The following is a 20,633-nucleotide window of genomic DNA, read 5'->3' on the forward strand; positions in this document are numbered from 1 at the left end:
CTGTAGAAATGGGTCCAAAGCACTGCTTTCCGAGTTGTTCTCCTACACGGTGACCACACAGAGTCATGATATTGCATCTTGGGAGGCAGTGAGGACTGCAAAAAGATCGTTGAGTCAAGTTCAAATCTTGGCTCTGCCATTTGCTGGTTGTGTCATCCTGAGGAACCCACTCCACCTCTCGTAGCCTCAGTCTCCTCATCTGTAAAACGGGAATAATTATACCTACCTCAGAGGCTACTGTAAGGCTTAAATGGAAAGACAAAAGTGAAGTGGTTAGCCCGTGCCTTGGCACACAGTGGCTGCTCAGCACCTGCTGTGGAAGCTCTCCCATCCTCTTCCCAGTCAGGGGTGGATGTGTGATGTCGGGGCAGGGGGAGCATGCCCTCAGGAATGAAGTCCAGGAAGCATTCTAAACCTCAGAGGCACCATCATAGAGAGAGCTAGTCCTGACACCAGGGGGAACCAGACCAGACACCAGGATTATCTTCTATTCCAATAGGACAAGGGAGACAGTAGGTCCAGATCACAGCCACATAGGAGCAGATATCCATATAATAATGCAAAATTAAAATAATTATAAAACAGCAGCCCCCACGAATTAACATGCACTTGCTATACACCAGCTTCTATGCTCAATCTTTACATACTTACTTTTATTAGAGCTCAGGCAGTGATGACTCCCTCTGAGGTCAGAAAATCAAGATGTCAGAGATGGGACTTGCCCAAGGTCACACCGCAAATGAGTGGCAGAACTAGGACCCCAAACTCACCTCCTTAAGCTCTGAGCTTTTCTGCTTCCGAGAGTCACTGGGACTGCATCTCCCTTCACCGGCGGCCCTGTCTCCTAGGGGTGGGTGTGTCCTGAGCTGGTGAGTCTTTCCAAAGCTAACCTGAAAGGAAAGGGAGGCCCAGGTGAGCCATTTCGGTCTCTTCTTACCTAATTGCTGAGGACAGAGCTGAGAAGTAGCCGGTTTGAGGTGGAAACCCGCCCTTCTCTTCCTGCCGAGTATTGCATTGGGGTGGAATAGCACTTTATTTTTCTTGATTCCCACTATGTAGCCAGTGAAAAATATTTTCTGAACCTATTCTGAGTCACTGATTCACACTGTCTGTTCTCAAGTTGTCCAGGGTCAGGAGAGTCAACCGTGGCTAAATGAACCCCGACATTGGATTTCGCCAAAAAGTAAACACTCTGAGCCATGAAGAGAAAAAAAAATGTCGGTTTCAAATATAACTTTCAAGTGCAATCTCCTTTCCTCTCTTCTTCCCCATCACCCCGCCCTCTCCCAATCTCTCCCCCTCCTTTCTTCCTTGTCACCTTGATTTCTCTTCCTCTGTCTTTCTCCATCTCTTTCTTTTCCTCCCCCTCCTTCTTTCAATCTCCTCTTCTTTCTCCCTCTTATTTCTCCCCTTCGTCTATTCTCTTCTCTCCTGTTTTCTTCTCTTCTGTTTTAAAATATGCCCAGGAATTTGTTTTCTTTAGGGACCATGAGGCCAACAGATCAGGAGACGACTGCCATTGAAAAGACGGTTTGTTGCTCAAGCTCCCAAGAGAGGCCAAGCCAGGCCAGGCAGGGCCACGTGGGGAAGCACCAGAAGGTGCTTCTGGTCAGAGGCAGAAGGAGCAAGAAGAAAGCATGTGCAGGAGATCTGATTGTGGTTTGTGCAGGGCAGACAGGCAAGACGAGAGTAAGCTAATTTAAGATTGGCTGCTTTGAACAATTTCAGCAGATTCTGGGCTATAGGGCTGGTGGTTCCCTGGCTGTCTGGAACCTGGCCCTGGGGTGATTCAGGCAGAGAGATGGTGTCCTGGGCTGCAGGAGTCTGATAAAAGGAGTCAGATGAGTGTGTGGACGTTGCATTGGTTGGTTTGCACATCAAAGAGGTGCTGGAAAGCAATGTTTGTCCCTCTAGGATTAGCTAATCCTGGGAGGGGCAGTCCCTCTCTGGGTCTGCAGGGCGCCGAGGTTTCAAAGCATCATAAAATAAAGAAAATGTTTAAAAAACATAATTAATACAGCTTCCTTTCTCCCTTCTCTCCTCTATCCTCCCTTCTGCCTCCCCGAAGCCTGCAAAGAACTCACCACAACTGTTCAGGTGAGTCATAATAAAGGGCTGGGTTGGGCGGGTGACAAGGAACCAGGAGAGGAACAGACAGTCTCCAGCACCACTGGGGAGGCAGAGCCCTCGTTTTTAGAGACTGAATGTGCCTTCTGCCAGTGGAGGGAAAAGCTCCGTTCACCTGCCCCCACTGGCCTGGACTCTGCACCTCTGCTTCTTGAAAGCCATCCCTTGTCCTGACAGCAGCGGCCGCCGTGTCCTTGCCCTCCACTATACCGTGGGCTGGTTGTTTTGCCCAGGCCTGGAATTACCCAAATCCCCTTAAATACATGGCTGCAAATGAGGACACTGGAAAAAAGGCAATAATTGTGACAGTAACTCACGGGGCCAGGCCTGACACGTCTCTAATTGCCTGCTAAAATTGTCGCTGTCTCCTAAAGTGCAAATTATCACCCGAAATGACAAGAATAATGAATGAGTAACTCTGATGTAATGCAACAATTAGTCCTCAAAGACACTGTCTAATATGGTAATTCAGAACACCCACTCCTTGTTATTAAGTGCCTGATAATTATTTAATTATCTATCTGCCAGCATGATTTACTTGGTTTATTTAGCTGCAGATGTGGGCAGGAGCATTTGGGTTTAAGGTCAGAACGAGCTGGCCCCTCCATCAGCCGCCACATCGGTTTGCTTGGGTGCTGGAGGCTGCCGTCTGTCTGACGCCCCTAATTGGCTTTGGCAGTCCTCACCCAGAGTCAGAAGATCCTCTCCTATCCACTCCTGGCCCTGGCCTGGGGTCATTCGGGGGCCACGGTCTCTACTTGCCTCTTGCCCTGTGGGCCACCCGACAAGTGATCAGCATATTTTGGGTAAATGGCTGCCACACCAAGATCAAGTGAGCGTTCACTCTGTGCCAGGCTGAGTGCTGAGTGCCGAGTGCAGCCCAAGGATCAGCTCATTCAATCTTCTCAGTAATGCCAGGAGGTAAAACAACTGGCATCAGCATGTGACAGAGGAAGGAACTGAGGCCTGCACAGGTGAGGTCACTTGTCCGAGGTCTCACAGTGAGCAAGTCACAGGGCCAGGACCAAGCTCTCTGTCTCCAGAGCCACTGTGCTCTCCTGGACCCCGACACTGCCAGGGTAAGGCTAGCCCCATAACTACCAGTCACAGCTTATTTACTCCAGGGCCACTGCACCAACAGAAGAGTCCGTGTCTTGGTCTCCAAGTCACAAAATGACTTACGGGGGAAGAAGAAAGAGGGCTTATGTGTCTGTGTTGACCCAAAGAAACTAGAGCCAAAGAGTAGAAGCTACTTCAGAGAGACAGTCTTGGGATCTAAAACTGGACCACTTACTAGCTGAATGCACTCAGGCAAGTTACGTAACCTCCCAAAGCCTCAGTTTCCTCATCTGTAAAAATGGGTGTGATCAGAGTCTCTCCATGATCACTCTGTCAAAAGTACCCCTTCATCATCACCACTCTCCAGTTAGCATCCTATTTGTTTCATTTACTAAATGTGTCTGTATCTGAAATTATCTTGTTTATTTATCTAATTATTTCCTACACACACACACACACACACACACACACAAAGAATATAAGCTCCGAGGGGTACAGGGACTTTGCCTGCCTTATTTATCCATCATATTCTCTGCACCTAGAACAACACTATACACAGTATGTCTAACGGCACAAGACAGGCTCTCAAGAATGAATGAATGAATGAATGATCAGAAGCCAGGCATGTTCTCAGGCCAGCATGACCTTCCCCAAGTGATGCTGCAGCATCTCTGTGCACACAGCTCTCCACCCCACATTCTGCCCCAGCAGTCTGCTCTAACAATGCCTCCATGCAAAAGGCCATGGTGGCCACCACTAGAACTCTGATTTTCTTGCTTTGGTGCTCCAGCCAACAGGCCCCATGCCTCTAGCAGCTTCCCAAGTCCACATACCTGAGGATAAGTGTGACTGGCCCAGGCCGTCTGCAGCAGATGATCCTGCGTCTCCCACACCCACATTTCCTCAACACTTCCCATTTCCAGGCACACGTGCCCAATGTCCACCCTCCAACACACAGGTCTCATTGCCTGAGGGCTCCCTCTGTCTGCTGGAGCTCTCCGTGGACCAAACAGGTCAGGCTGTGCTCATTCAGGCTGGGCATCAAGCTCCCCCGGAAGAAGCCCGTGGGAGTCAGTGGGTAGACAGCCCAGCTCCCTCCCGCAGAGCTGTGAATGCCATACTCTCTCCACCAGATTCCTAGTGGGCTGAAGCTCCAGTTCCCCAGGTAGTAGGTACTCTTGGCACCCCACTCATATCCCCTGGAAAGGCCAGTGCCTCGGCTCTTGGGAATGTTGACTGTTCACATTCAAGGCTGCACCCTACAGCTAAGAATTGTCCTCAGCTAACAAGAGCCACCTTACTGGGAAATGCCCAGGAGACTACACCCTCCTCCAGCAGTGTCCCATTGCCACAACTAACTAGTACAAGGGTACTAAAGGCCAGCCTCCTAGCTCCAGGGGGGACAACTCTATGGTTCTGTTTAGGCTCCAGAGCTCCTTGGTGGGCAGCTGGAGGGTGGAGTTCAACTGAACCCATACCTTTTCCTAGGTCCTCAAAGGCAGGACCATCTCTGACTTGCCGACAAAGCACCATACTTACTGAGTTAGCGAATGAATGAATGAATGAATGAATGAATGCACAAATACACACATTCATATATACATACATACAAAAATGATTGAATCAGAGCCATACATTTGCCAAATCAAGACCAGAACCCGTCTTTTCTAAGTTATCAGCTCATGTGTAGAAGTGGGAGGAGGTGAGCTAAGGGGAGGGCTGGGCTGGGAGTCAGAAGCCCTCAGCTCTTGTCTTTGATTCACTGCGTAACTTGAGACCTCATGCTCTGGGTCTCCGTTTTTCCATCTGTCAAATGAGAAAAAGAACGTTTTTCTCCATGTTGTCTTCCAGCTCCAACACAGTATGTGTTTTGCAATATATTTTTAATTTTCTATTTTGAAATAATTTTAGACAAGAAAAGTTTTTAAAAGAAAACACACACACATACTAGCACAGAGAGTTCTCATATACCCTTCACCCAGCTTCCTCGAATGTTAATGGTTTATGATTTTTAAACCCTCAGTTCAAATGTCTGGGGGATCATCTTAAGGGTGGAGACATGGCCAGAGCAGCAGAAAGGAAGTTCGTTTGAGCAAATGCAGAGTGAAAATTCCCCTGGCTGGGCAGCCCTGGAAAACCAGACAGCAGCAGACAATGTCCCTTCCTTTCCATCTCTCTCTGCTGCTCATGGTGCGGCCACAGCTTCCTTTTATTTGTGGTCTCTCACCTCCTATGCCATGGCAAACAAGAGACTTTATAAATATTTCAAACACTAATAATTTGTGCTGGCCCTCCTTAGACTTTTAAATGAATCTAAGAGCATTTCTCTCCAAGGAACCTGCCAAAATGCAGACAGGAGAAAGAAATACCAGCACCGGCCGCGGCCTGAGATGGGTACTTGATGCAGAGATGGGACCAGGGGCTGTGGCTGCAGGTGTGGAACACGCCTCTCTTCTCCCACCCACATCCCCCACCCCAGCATCTGTCTGGGGAAGCTATGTCTGGTCAGGGAAATGGCCAGCTCACCCAGTCCACGGAGTCCCACGTTCCAGCTAATAAAGAGAGAAACAGAGGGCTGGTAAATTCCATGGTTGGTATTTGGATTTGGAATCAGACATTCCTGGGTTCAAATCCCAGCTTGTCTATTCATTAGCTGTGTGGCCTTGGGCAAGCCACTTCCCCTCTCCAAGTCTTTTTCTCTTTATCTATAAAGTGGATATTGTCAAGATTAAATGAAATTGTGCATATAAAGTACAGAGCCTGACTTACTTATGCCGTAATTACTTATGTAAGTAGTATTTTCCCTTTGAAATACTGTAAGCTCCATGAAAGTAGGGACCAAGTCTCTTTTTGTTCACTCTTTGCCTCCAATGTCCAGCACAGAGTAAGCATTCAATAAACATCGGAATGCATGAATAATTGCTTACCTCTGTTTGGAGGGATCAAAATAGAAACCTTCTGATGTGAAAGGACACTTCAGTGTGGTCTGGAAGAGTGAGTATAGGATGGGAGTACACGGAGAAGCAGATGACCAGCATTCCAGATAAGGGAGCCACAATGAACAGAGGTAAAGATGCTGGACCACATCTAATGCATTCAGAGAATGTCCTGGAGTTTAATAATGACAGTACCAAAGGTGAAGGCAAAATGTGGGAGTGAGCTGGGGAGGAGGGGGAGGGGCGGGCAGCGTCAGGTTGGGGAGACTCTGAATGCCAAGGAATGGTGCTCGGACTGAGTCCTGCAGTAGGCAGCAGGAGGCCATGGAGGAAGGAGACTCTCAGACGTGTTTGAGAATGACATCACTGGAGGTAGATTACAGTCGTCTGAGTAAACCAAGGGACTACTGGCCACAGCAGCAACTCTCGAATTTTTCTTGGAGCATAAATCTATTTTAATAGAGTTTTAAGACATAAAATCAGAGGTCAGGAGAATGTCCTGGGGCTGGGTATGGTGGCGGGGGGTGGTGAACAGTCCCTGAGGCACCTTGTTCCCTGCAGCACCAGCGGATGTACTGATGTCACCCAGCCAGGACTTGAGACTTCAGTCCTGTGACCTCCCATTATGCTGTTACTCTGCCTCCTGGATAATAATACAGACCTGGAGATAGGGACACTGGCACTAGAGTGGCCCTTCAGACAGGCTCTTCTTTAGTCCCTAGATCCAGAAAGAGCCAGACCTGCCCTGAGTGATGACAGGAGGTACTGTTCTGATGTACCCCAAGGGAGGTAGCTGAGTAATCATCCTTACCAGCCTGGTGCCTCCCTAGAATTACAGTTCCCATTCCCCAAGCATTTACAATGATCCTTATCCCATCCAAAACCCACAGCAACTTTTGAGCAGGGAACTATTCTCATCTTTCATCTTAATGGTGAGGGAATTGAGAGGTTTGGTAACCTGCCTGAGGTCACACAGCTTGTGAGTGGCTTCACCAAGATTTAAGCCCAGATCTTACTCCAGAAAGTTTTCACCCTGCACTAACTATTCCCAAAAGGAAAAAGTAGAGAGGATCTGAGAAGATTTCCCTTTCTTCGTGGAGATTTATAAGGATAACAGGCAGGCAGCTTCCTGTCTGAGATGAGCTAAGAGGGTTCCCACTAAACCCGAGGGAAGGACACCATGACTTCATGGTTCCTGTCCAATCTCTCAGATGCTATTTTCAGGGCTGTCCCTGCTGGGACAGATGAAGCATCACCCAGTTAGGCATGCTGTCCATCTGGCTGTCTGCATGATGTTATTTATAATGCCTAACCCACAACCAGGCTGTAATGAAGAAGGATTCAGCCCTGGCCCCTTAGCGGGGGAGGCAACTGACTTTGGAGCCAGCTGTCCTGGCAGCCCAATTTGGCAAATGTGACGTAGACATGAGCCCTGATCAGGGGCAGCCTGGCGCCCAGAGAGAAGGTGGTGACCAAGCTGTTCAGACGGGGCCATTTGTGCATCTGACAGCCGCAAGCTCCTGTCCAGTGGTTCATATGATGGACTTCACGTCTCTCACAGTGGAATGTGGAGTCAGATGCACGTACTTTTTATGACTCAAGAAATGGGTATTGCTTCAGGAAGTGAGAGATGCCTTCTGAGCCCAGAACTCCTGCTGACTCCATTTTACTAACAGCGTCTTAACTGTGCTTTCTAAGTACATAGGCGTATGTGCATGCATGTGTGTGTGTGTGTGTACGGATGTGTGGTGTCACCAAGGTACCTGGTAACCCATGAGAATGAGGAAGGAGGGACCAATATAGATTTAGCACCTTCTATAAGCCAATGAGGTGTGTATCATGATCACCTTTACAGAAATGAAGAAACTGAGACTCAGAGAGGGAAAGAGCCTGGCCAAAGGCCGCCCAGATCCACATTCCTCCATGCCAACCCTCTGCCCGACACAACATGGCTGCCACAGCGGAAGCTCTCAGTCAAGTTTGCTCCCTTCAACTTTGACATCGCCTTCTCTCTAAACCGTAAGTTCCTTAAAAACAGAAATCACATGCCATGCCCACCAGACCTGGCAAACAGTGTGCGTTCAAATAGCTGTGGTTATCATACCGTGCTGTGCCCTAATCCCTAACTGTTTAAGCCTATAAATTCATTCTTCCACCACACTAACTGTTCTCATGCTTACTTCAACTAAGGAACCATAGTAAAACACAAAACAAATGGTAGCTATTCAGTAATTATGCCAATGAAATCATGACAAAAGATGATATTTTACAAGGGATCTAGAAGACATTTTTGAGTCTTTCTGGTCCACACAGGTAGCACCTCCAAATTGCAAACATAAAGTGCTGAACAAGGAAACTCAGACAAAAATTACAGTCGCTGCTTATCAATCCTCAATTATGTCAGACACAGTGTAAGGTGCTTTCCACGTATTCAATGTTCATCCACAAAATGCCCCTAGAGTTGGTACTTTATTCCTCACTTGATGGACAAGGAAACAAGTTCAGAGAGGTGATGTGACTTGCCCAAGGACACATGGCTAATGAGTGGCAGAGCCAGGATTCAAATCTAGGCTTGTCCATGCACTCTGCCTCACATCCTCCCCAATAGGACCCCAAAAAGGATAAAACTCTAATGACTCTCTTCTAAATAGAATGAGCTTCTCTGATTTCTTCCTCTGATCATTCATTCATTTAAGCCACATTTCCTTTACGCCCTTTGAAAGGTACTTAGGAAAGACATGTAAATTAGACATAGTCCCTGCTCCCAAATGCTCACAGATGAGACCAGTGACGACTTAAAATAAGATAAAGTGTTGTGAGGATTCAGGGGGCCAAAAAGGGGAGGGAGATGAATGGGAAAAAGTTTCTAATGTATGAGATTCACTTTCCTGATACCTATACCGAGGAGGTGTTAAAAGGCCATGACTTTAAGGGTTGATTCAAAAACTAACTGTAAACAAATAGATATTTTATAGATGTTACTTTGGTGTAGTATCCAAAGTACTCTACCTTCCTTAAACAGAAAAGGTGATGATAGTTTATTAAACTGCATTAGACTGAATATCATTACATCGTTGGAACATCTACTGCAGAGAGTTGTTTTGACTTGAACTTGCTTGTGTTGGGCTGAGTTAGGTTGTAGGACTGAGCAGTGGTCGTTGTACTGTATTGTGTTGAGTTGTATTAGGTTGTAAATTGTTGGGATGGTTTTATTAAATACTGTCAGGTTGAATTGGATAGAGATTATACTTAATCAAAATTTAAAACTTCTTCTCTTGAAATACTGACAAAAGAAGGAAAATACAAGCCACAAAGACATTTGCAAATCATTTTATCAGTTGATAAAGAGCTCATAGCAAAAATATATTTTAAAAACTCTCAAAACTTACAAACAAGAAAACAAAACACTCAATAAAAAGATGAGCAAAGATTTCATCAAACACTTGACTAAAGAAGATAGAGGAATCACAAATACATGAAAAGATATCAACATCATTAGTTAAATACAAGTTAAAGCCACAATGATATACCACTACACACTTATTAAAATGACTGAACTTAAAAACACTGACCACACCAAGCGCTGACAAATGATGTGGAGCAACTGGAACTCTGATGCACTGCTGGAGGGAATATAAATGGAACCACCACTTTGGGAAACCATATGGCCATTTCTTATAAAGTTAAACAGATGCCACCATATGGTCCAGCCATTCCATTCCTAGGTATTTACCCATGAGAAATCTAAATACATGCCTATACAAAGACTTGTACATAAATGTACAATGTTTATCTGTAACTGCCAAAAGCGGAAAACAACCCACATGCCCATCTGCCGGTGAAAATACTAACTGTGATATATCCATACAATGAAATGTCACTCAGCAGTAAAAAGAAACTAACTGTTGATATATAAAACATCATGGATGAATCCCAGAAGAGTTTGGCTATGTGAAGGGAACCAGGAAAAGAGAGAGTACGTACAGTGTGAACATAGTACAGACTGTGTACATATAATCTATGTATTATATACTTTATATATTACATACAGTGTCAGAAAGGAAATCAGAGTTGGGGTGGATAAACGGAAGGAAGGGATTAAAATGGAGCACAAAGACACTTTTGAAGGTGATGAATATGTTCATTATCTTCATTGCGGTGACGGTTTCACAGGCAAAAATGCATGTCAAATCAATAAATTATACTATTTAAAAACATGCAGTGTAAGTCCATTATAACACAATAAAGCTAATAAATAAACACAGCATATCATAATTTTTGGGTACTGGTAAAGTAGTGGTTAGAGGGAAATTTATAGTTTTTAGTATTTATATCTGAAAGAAGAAGGTCTTAAATCAATTATCTAATATAAGCTCTTACCTTAGGAAGCTAGGAAAAGAAGCACAAATTAAATCTAAAAAAAGTAGAAGGAAGAACAATAAAGATGAGAGTAAAAATCAATAAAATACAAAGCAGGTGAATAATAAATAAAATTAACAAACAAAAGCAGATTATCTAAAGAGATCAATAAAACTGATAAGCCTGTAGCCAAATTGCACAGGAAAAAAGAAAGATGGCACAAGTTATTAAAATTAGTAACGAAAGTGGGGATCTCACAACAAATCCTGCACACTTAAATATACTAAGGGGTTATCATTAAAATTTATGCCAATAAATTTCACAACTTAGATAAAATGGAAAAAATTTGAAAGGCTCAAATTACCAAAACTGACTTTAGAAAGAAAAAGAAAATCTAAATACTCTTATACACACTAAAGAAATTGAATTTATAATTAAAAACTTTCTCACAAAGGGAACTCCAGGAAAAGACTGCTACACGGTGACATCTATCAAACTTTTAAGAAAGAAATAATACCAGTCCTCTACAAACACATTTAGAAAATAAAAGTGGAAGAAACACCTCCCAACTCATTTTATGAGGCCTATATTACCGTGATATCAAAAAAGGGAAAAAATTACAGGAAAAGAATTCTGCAAGCCACTAATCCCCCATGAATTCAGGTGTAAAAGCCCTTAACAAAATATTAGCATACTGAATACAAAATATGAGAAGATAATATATAATAGACAAGTGAGATTTAACCTAGGAATGCAACATGACTTAATATTTGGAAATCAATTAATACAATCCATAATATTATGACAAAAGTTCATGATTGTCCTAACTGACACAGAGGAATTATTTTTAAATTCAATATTCACTCATGATAAAAACTCTCAACAAACTAAAGGTAGGGAACTTCTTCAAACTGATAAAGGGCATGTGGAAAAAAAAAACACAGTTAACAAACAATGGTGGAATGTCATTCTCCCCAAATACTGGAAAAAAGACAAAGATGTCCACTTTCACCACTTCCATTTTACAACATCCTGGATATCATAACCAGTGAAAAAAGCCAAGGAAAACAAACAAAAGGTATAGAAATTGGAAATGGAGAAGTAAATCTGTCTTTATTCACAGAAAATATGATCATCTAAGTAGAAAATCCTAAGGAATCTATGAAAATACTATCAAAACTAACAAATTAATTTAACAAAATAATATTTCTGTATACTACCACTGAACAATTAAAACAGAAAATATAATTTTATTTACAATATCATGTAAGTATGTAAAATACTTAGGGATAAATTTAATGAAATTTGTGCAAAACCTGTACACTAAAAACTACATAACATTACTAAAAATATGTAAAGAACACCTAAGTAAGTGGAGAAATATACCACATTCATGGATCAGAAGACTTACACTGTTAAGATGACAATTCTCCCCAAACTGATCTGTAAATTTGAGGACTCTCAATCCAAATCCAAGCAAGTCAGAAATGACAGCTGAATATAAAATTTTTATGAAACACAAAGAATCCAGAAAAGGCAAAGCAATTTTTGAAATATGAAGACAGAAGATTTACCATACCTGATATCAAGACTTACAATAAAGCTACAGTAATAAATACAAGGTGCAGTTGGTAAAAGGTGAGCCATACAGATTAAAGGAATAGACTAAAGAGTCTTAAGTTTTCCAAAGAAGACATACAAATGGCCAACAGATACATGAAAAGGTGCTCAACATCACTAATCATCAAGAAAATGCAAATCAAAACCACAATGAGGTATCACTTCACACCAGTTAGAATGGCTATCACCAAAAAGACAGGAGGTAAGTATTGTCAAGGATATGAAGAAAGGGAACCCTAGTGCCCTGTTGGTCGGAATGTAAACAGCTACAGCCATTGTGGAAAACAGTATGGAGGTTTCCCAAAATATTAAAAATAGAACTATCATATGATCTAGCAGTTCCACTTCTGGGCATATATCCAAAGAAACTGAAATAAGGTCTCAGAGAAATATGCATTTCCTGTTTATGACAGCATTACTCACAGTGGCCAAGACATGGAAACAACCCGTCTGTTGATAGATGAATGGATAAAGATGTGTGTGAGAGAGAGAGAGAGAGAAATAACAGATATATAGATATATACAGTGGAATACTATTCAGCTATGACAAAGAAGGAAATTCGGCCATTTGCAACAGTTTGGATGGATCAGGAAGGCATTATCTCTGGTGAAATAAGCTAAAGACAAATACCATACAATACCACTTATATGTATCTAAAATAGACAAGCTCAGAGAAACAGAGGATAGAGTGGTGGCTGCCAGGGGTGGGGAGTGGGGAAGGGTGGGGGGATATTGGTCAAAGGGTACAAACTTCTAGTTATAAGATTAAGAAGTTTGGGGATTTAAGTACAGCATGATGATTATAGCTGATGATACTGTATCATATACTTGAATGTTGCTAAGAAAGTAGATGTTAAATGTTCTCACCACAAAAAAAAAAGAAGAAAGGACAGCTGCATGAAGGGATGGAGGTGGTAGCTAATATTATGGTGGTAATCACTTTGCACTATAGAAGTGTACTGAATCAACATGTACACCTTAAACTTGCACAATGTGATCAATCAATACATCTCAAAAAAACTGGAAAAATTAAGAAGAGTCTAGACTCACACAAAAACGGTGAACTGATTTTCAACAACAATCCCAAAACAATTCAGTAAGCAAATTCCTTTCAATAAGTGGTACCTCTCTCATGAACTTGTATGCAAAAATCCCTAACAAAATTTTACAAATCAAATCCAGTTAGAAATAAAAATGATAATATATCATGACCAGTTGATATTTATTCCAGAAATACAATGGCCCAAATCAGTAGTGTATTTTTCCACTTCAACAGAGGAGAACAATTACATGATTACTTCAATAGATGCAGAATATCACTCGACAAAACTCAATGTACATTCATGATAAAAACTTTTAATTAAAAATAGGAGAGGGGTGAGTATAGCTCAGTGGTAGAGTGCATGCTTAGCATGTGCAAGGTTCTGGGTTCAAGGCCCAGTATCTCCACTAAAAGAAATAAAATGTATGAAAAAAAGAAATAGGAGGGATCTTCCTCAATCTGATTTTTTAAATTTAAATACATCGAAGATTATTCTTAATGGTGAAGTACTGAAAGCTTTCCCCATGAAATAGGGAACTAAATAAGAATGTCTGCTATTACCAATCCTATTCAGCATTGTACTGGAGGTCCTAGCCAGAGCAGTAGGAAAGAAAAAGAAATGAAAACTTAAGGATTGAGAACGAAGAAATAAAACTGTCTTTATTCACTGGCGATATGACTGAGTATGTGAAAGATCCAAAACAATCTATAAATTACTAGCATCAATATTTTAATTTAATAACGTCACTGGATACAAAGCCAATAGACAAAAAATTGATTTTATTTCTATATACTAGCAATGAACAAATGGAAAAGAAAATTTTTTTAAATTATGAAACTATAATAGTATTAAAATTTTCAAATACCTAGAAATAAATCTAACAAACAATGAGAAAATTCATTACACTAAAAACTACAAAACATTATTGAGAATCAGAGATGAAAAGATGGAATATTTCTTACACTGTGATGGAACAACTGACTACATACATGTAAAACAAATAAAATTAGATTCCTACCTAATACATTATGCAAAAACAAATTTTAGGTTACTCAAAGACCTACTAGGGAAAAATTAAACTTTTTAAATTGTACAATAAATTATAGGAAGGTATCTTACAACCTCAGGATGGACTACCTATATTAAACCAAACACAAACTCACAAATTATAAAATTAAAGATTAATAAATGTTATTAGATTTAACTTGAAAACTAGTACACAAAGATATCTCACACAATATTGAAAGACATATGTACCGGTAGAAAAAAATTTTCATTTCACATAATCACAAAATATTAGTAATCAAAATATATTTTTAATTGGTTTACAAAAAAGATAAACACCACTATGGGGGGAAATGACATAAGAAATGAGTAGATAATTCACAAAAGAGAAAAATAAATGTCCATTGAACATACGTAAAGATACACAATCTTGCTAGTAATCAGGAAAATGCAAATTAAACCCACAAAGAGATACCATTTTACACACATCAGATTGGAAAAATATTAAGCCATCTGACAATGCCAATTGTTGGCAAGAACTCTTATCCACTGCTCGTGGGAGTGTAAATTTGTGCAACCATTTTGGGGAGCAACTTGGCAAACCTAGCAGAGATTAAGATATGCATATCCTTGCACCTAGAAATTCCACTTCTAAGTATATACCTTTAAAACTCTTGCATATGTGCACCAGGAGATGTGTACAAAAATTGGAAACAGCCTACATGTCCATCAGTGGAAAAAAGAATTAATGTTGGTATATTTATACAATGGAACACCATATAGAAATTAAAATGAATGAATTAGAATTACATATATCAGCATGTATAAAGCTTTAAAAAAACATAAAATGTATTTTAAAATAAAAGTTGTAGAATGATACATATGGCATAATATGACAGATATAAATCTAAGAATATGCAAAACAATACCATGTATTATTTATGGACACATGTAGTAAAAATATTTTTAAAACATGACATACACGAAGTTTGGGATGGGACTATATTTCTGAATCAGGAAGCAAATGAATGAGATAGTGGAGAGTAATACAGATGGAGCCAACTGTTTTTGTATTATTTTATCCCTTAAAAGAAAAAAATGAAAGGTCTGAAACAAATACATATAGCAAAAAGTCAAGATATAGAAAAGCTGGGTGATGGGCATGTAAGTGTTTATTGTATTAGTCTAGTAGTGTGCTGGTAGATATTTAACCATGAACTCCCCTAGGGAGAAGCCCTCATTTGTAGTGCTGGCCAATTGTCATGGTGGAAGCACTCCTACCATGGCCAATTTCAAGCTATCCACGTGACTTCACTGATTAGAGTTGGGAAGGGAGGGACACAATAGGTTCTTACGAGACAGAAGAAACAAGCTCCAACATATCACAGTCTTAGCTTTCTGTGTGAAATAGAGGAAAATAAAAGTAAAACACTAAGCAAAAATAATTTTTAAAGCATACGTGCATATGGAAAGAAGTCAAAGTGCAGGTGCTCTATGAAAGCAAGAGCTAGTGGGTGGACCCTGTCATTCTGTTCCTCCCCCAGGAGAACCAGAGGGGCACCTTTCCTACTCCCATGTAGCCCAGTAGCCTAGACTCTCTCTGACATGCTAAGAGTTACAACAATATTTCACCTCCTTTGTTGACAGTGACACTTCCTCACTCAGCAAACAAGCAGGGAGGCTTCCAGAGCGGTCGCTACATAGGGATCTGATTGTTATTCCACAAGACTTGAGGCACAGGCAGGCTTATGACTTGGAGGAAATTGCAGACCCATATTCCAAACCCAGACAGAAATCAATGGCCAAGGCCACAGGACCTTCTCTGTGTTCAAACTCCCAGGGCACTGGACTGGCTTACCTGGCTCCAACTGAGAAGTTCTAAGCTTCGGCCAAATTGTTTAGGATGGCAAGAGACATAGAATCTTAAAGAAGAAAATATCCTTAGTGAACATTTGGCCATCTCTTTTCAAACAGTGCCCTTGGCACACTGGTTTTCATTGCCTCGGCACCACTGTGGAGTTGAGGGCTGGGATCAACACCCCTACTCCCTCTCCACTCATAGCAGCCCCTCTCTTAAATGACCAGAAGTGTAAGCCTTTCTCATAACGATTTCATCTGAGCATCTGGTTCTATGTGAGAAACAGTATGGAAGCCACTGAAGTGATAACCCAACTCATGTATTTTTGCAGTTGTGGAAAAGGATAATCTGGGAGAAAAATGGATGTTCCCAAAGTCACACAAATAGCTGGGCCAGAACTCAAGTCCCTATGTTCAGACTCCTGGCCCAGCTCTTCCTGCCCATCCAAACCCTCAATCCATTCCCACCATCACTGGGACATCAGGCCCTTCTCTTCTGCTTCACTGGGAAGGAGGCCCACAAAAACAGGCAAAAAGAAAAGTGGGAATAGGTGAAGAATCAAAGGAACTCCTTCCCTGGCTGATTCGTATGAACAATGGCCCTAACTCCCTGGCCAACGTCCGAAGACAGGACAGGTGCTGCCAGGGGACTCCCCTCAAACACTTCTCACTGAGCTTCTGGAGAACAGCACAGAGAAGACATATACATGGTCCTTCTTCCTCGACAGTGCAACCAAGCAGACAAACGCAGGCTTTCTCATCTGTTTGAATCCCAGAACCATTACACACCACCCCTGTGACTATGAGCAAGATGACTAACCTCACTGAGATTCAGGCTCCTCCTCTGAAGAATGGATTATTCGTAGGCTCAGCGTGGTTATAAGGGTCAAGTGATGTCACAAACATAAAGCCTTCAGCCCAGAAGAGTGACTCCATGGCAAATGCCCAAAACATACTGATCCTCATGCTCTAACCCACAAAACACTCAGTATGAAAGGCAGGATATACTCACAAATAACTATAATACAGTCAGAACAACAGCCAGTGTTAATTGAGCATCATGTGTGAGGCAGTTCACTGACTCCTTTTGAGCACCTCCCTTAATCCTCACAACAATCCTATGAGATGACCTATTGTACACAGGAGAAAGCTGAGGCTCAAAGGGCATGCCTAACTCAAGCTCAATGCACTGAAGCAAGATTCCAACCCAAGTACATCTGACCCGATAGTCCATGCTCTTGGGTGGTTTACCAGCTGCCTCCCATCCCACTTCCTGGCAACAAATGTTGTCAAGTTCCAAAGGATGGAGCAATCACTTCCAGTGGTGGCAGAGCAGAATTGAAGGCTTCTTGGAAGAGGTGATCTTGTAGAATGAATGGGAAGCGAAGACCTCCTGGACTGGATAAGCAGTGTCCACAAAGGCAGAAGATAGGCCAGTGCTGGGTCACCTAGGAAGTTGTCTGGCAACAGACTCACCTGCAAATGTGATCACTTGCACTGCCATGCCCTGCCTAATCCACAGCTTTCCAGGTGGGGCAAAAGAACCATTGACAATATCTAGAGATGGGATACTTAGGTTCTACACGTAAGGTCCATGGAGTCAGACTGCCTAGGTTCAAAGCCTACCTCTGTCACTTACCAGCTGTGTGTCCTTGAGCAAGTTACTCAACCACTCTGTGCCTCCATTTATCCAGCTGTAAAATGGGGTTCCTAGATAGAGTATAGTTTGGGGTGACATGAAGACTAAATGAGGTGATGCAAAGGAAGCATTTAGCATGGTATCTGCCCATAACAAGCTCTCAGTAAATGTGCTATTATTGTGGCTCTTGTCAATATCATTCTAATTTGCTGTTGTTAATGCAGATCTTGGGGATTGAACCCAGGACCTTGTGCATACTAAGCACCCGCTCTACCACTGAGCTATACCCCTGACCCCTCATTCTAATTTTGAGAGACTATACTTCCCAGCAGTCCTGAATCTTGGACTGTTGAATTAATGTATCCTAAAAATCAGATGCCTTGGGAAATTGGACACATAGAATTTCAACATCTCAGAAATGCTAAAAATCAGATTCCTGGAATTAAAGAACCTTCAAACCTTAGAATAAAAAGACAGTTCAAGCCAATAAAACTTACAACATAAATTTTCCCCTAAACGCTGCCCTCCTCCTCTCTCTTCAGGGGATTGGAACTATTATTTTGTCACCTGGATCCTTGACTTTTCTCCCCAGAAAATATATGTATTATTATTTTTTTGTTTCAAGGAGAAGCATTTATGTTTTTTTCCCTCCCTTCCTCTTTTTTGCTCTCTGTACTGAGAATACAATGTGATGGGTAAAATATCAAGTGCAGTAAGTCAAAATTTCTGACAGAAATAATAGAGCCCACATCCATTTCCAGCCGTTCTCCCAGTGATAACAATTAAGCTCCGGACAGTTTGAACTTTTTACAAAGAATTAATGATGCATGTGAACACGGGGGGAGAACAATTGCTAATAATTTATGAAGTCTTCACCAGCTCAAAGTAGTAAGTTTGGTAAAGTGAGGGGGAAAGGCTTTGAAAGGTAAACACTTTGAAAAGCCATTCTAAGGATCTGCCCTGTCAATTGAGAATTTACTACATTCCATTAAACAACCTAAAATAACTTCTATGGTAATCACCCTTCAGATACAGGCGCCGGTGCCGACAAAGGTATTATTAAGTTAAATTACCCTAAAAGTGTTGGATTGACAGAAAGGTTCAGTCAATGGTTTGGAAAGCCAGGGTCCCTAAATGACACCAGCAAACAGATACTGATGTTCTGGGGCTGGAGAACTTGGCTTTCCAAGACCTGGCGCTAACAGGATTTCAATTTGAGCTTTTAAATATTTCATGCTCCCCCTGCAGATCTCAGGAGGAGGGCTGTGGGATTCACAGAGGTGGAAGCCGGGGCCCCTCCTTGCCTGGGCTTTTATAAAGGGCCAGGATTTGAAACGTAGCTCTGAGTGGAAATAAACAAAGAGACATATGGTGAGGAGGGCTTGTCTCTTTGAGAGAAGAAGGGAGTGGTGAAAAGAGAATTCACCAGCTGGGTGTGATTGAGGGAAAGAGGAGTCTCAATTTATAGATAAGGGAAATGAAACCCAGTTTTCTTATCTCTAAGGGAAACAAGGTCTCTTACCTGAGGCCACCCAGCGAGTCCATGGCATTCACTAGAATGTAGAATACTTCATTCCATGATGGTGGCTGGGGGGTGCAGATTTCCCTCTCCACTGATATTGATGGCTCCCCAGAGTCAAGACCAGTTTGCATATTGCAGGACCCCATAAGTATTTTTAAATAAACTCTATTAATACGTAACATACATGCCAAAAGATGCATAAGTCACAAGTTGCACAAGGGTGCAACCAATCAATTTTTACAAATCAAACACAGGACTGAGCTCAAGACACACAAAATTCCCAGCTTCCCCCACCCCATCCTCAACTACCCAGAGACTGTCATACTCCCAAGTCACTATCCAACTCCAAAAAACAACCACCCTCCTAACCCCTAACACAGTTTGTACAGCTGCTGAACTTGAGGTGGATAGACTCTCATGGCATGTGATCTCGTGTCTGCCTTCTTTCACCCAAAATCATATGTGTGAGATTCATCCATGTTTTTATATGTGTCTGTGGTTTGTTCACTGCCATGGTGCTTGGTTTTACACTGTGTGAACATACCACCATTTCTTTAGCCATGCTTCCATTGTAAGCATTTGGGTTGTTTCTACCTGGGACTAAAGCAAATAGTGCTGCCATAAACTTTTTTTCACAAGTCTCCTGGTGCATATATGTGTATATTTCTGTTGGATTTATACCAAGAAGTGGAATTACTAAGTCACACGATACACATGAACTTGGCTTTAGTAGATGCCAACAAACAGATTTCCCAAATGGCTGTATCAATTTGGTCTCCTACAAACAATGTAAAATAGTTTCAGTTACTCCATCTTCTCACCGATGCTTGGTATCCCCTAGCTTTCTACATATCTTAACCATTATGGTGTGTGTGCAGTAGTATCACATTGTGATTTTAATCTGTGTTATTCAGTTGACTCCTGAAACTGAACATATAATATGTCTACTGGTCATTTTGATACCCATTTGGGTGAAATGCCTATTCAGGCCTTTTGTCCATTTTTCCATAGGATTATCTGCCTTTCTCATGTTGACTGTGGGAGTCCTTTATTTGGTCTAGATAAGAGTTCTTCATCAAGCATATGGATTTCAATTATCTTCTCTTATTCTATTTCTTACCCTCTTAAGTGTCCTTCAATGAATATTCTCAATTTTCATCTTAAGTTTAACATGATTTATCTATTTTTATCCCCCCAACCCCAGATTATCTGTTTGGTGAAGAAATGCTGCTGGGAATAGAAGCAAGGTGTCTTGGAAGCCTGGCTATTCTTATTTTACATGCTTCAAATGAGGAAATTCAAGTGTCAATGGTGTATTTTAAAAGAACTTTTTACATAAGGTGTGGTATTCTGCATACAGCCAACTGCTGCCCCTATACAAGTATTCATTCAGTTAACACATATTTTTAAGGACCAACTCTGTGCCAGACTCTGTCCTCAGCGCTAGAGGTATGACAGCACAAAA

At 41.8% G+C, this 20,633-nt stretch overlaps 1 long non-coding RNA gene across 1 annotated transcript in view; it reads right to left on the bottom strand.

The window, feature by feature from the left end:
- Positions 1 to 20,633, bottom strand: part of LOC116150026 (uncharacterized) — a 257,491-nt gene that overhangs the window by 224,046 nt on the left and 12,812 nt on the right. The window contains exon 2 of the long non-coding RNA XR_004133686.2: positions 771 to 890. This is a non-coding gene — a long non-coding RNA (uncharacterized LOC116150026). The remainder of the gene's footprint in view (positions 1 to 770; positions 891 to 20,633) is intronic.

This window comes from Camelus dromedarius, chromosome 31 (genome assembly GCF_036321535.1).
Source record: "Camelus dromedarius isolate mCamDro1 chromosome 31, mCamDro1.pat, whole genome shotgun sequence".
NCBI lineage: Eukaryota > Metazoa > Chordata > Mammalia > Artiodactyla > Camelidae > Camelus > Camelus dromedarius.